This window comes from Austrofundulus limnaeus, unplaced genomic scaffold, assembly GCF_001266775.1.
Source record: "Austrofundulus limnaeus strain Quisiro unplaced genomic scaffold, Austrofundulus_limnaeus-1.0 Scaffold14, whole genome shotgun sequence".
Taxonomy (NCBI): Eukaryota; Metazoa; Chordata; class Actinopteri; order Cyprinodontiformes; family Rivulidae; genus Austrofundulus; species Austrofundulus limnaeus.
This window is the reverse complement of record NW_013952416.1, coordinates 3,273,128-3,273,607: the sequence shown is the minus strand read 5'-3', so window position 1 is coordinate 3,273,607 and position 480 is coordinate 3,273,128.

The window sequence follows — 480 nt, the reverse complement described above, 5'->3', positions numbered from 1 at the left end:
GTATAACATTATAACATGATATAAAACTCAAAAAAGTTGATTTTACATGATATTGCCTCTTTAAAAAAAATCCCAAAATAAATGGAAAATATTGGTTTGTGTTTCGTTAATTCAGAATATCTCTAGTTCTATACCAATCTAGAGTTTTGAAATGAGAAATTTTTCCATTCAGTTCAATGTAAAACATTCTTGGTTTTTATGTTTGGTTGCAGAACCTGCCTCTACTTTTGTAAACTTTTATGCTGTTTTACCCAGTTATCTTTCTTTTATCTCGTCGTTCTGTCCACAACCATTCAGTGTGCCTTTTCACCTCTGAGCCTGTCTGTCTGCCAGCTAGGAAAGGTCAACAGTAAATGGACTGAAACAATGTGCTTGGTACCCGGGACAGGGACAGCCGGTGTCTCAGCTGAAGTCCAACCATCGCTGCACGGACTGTTACCCCTTCCTAACAATCTATACTCTGATCCCTCTTCTTCTTCT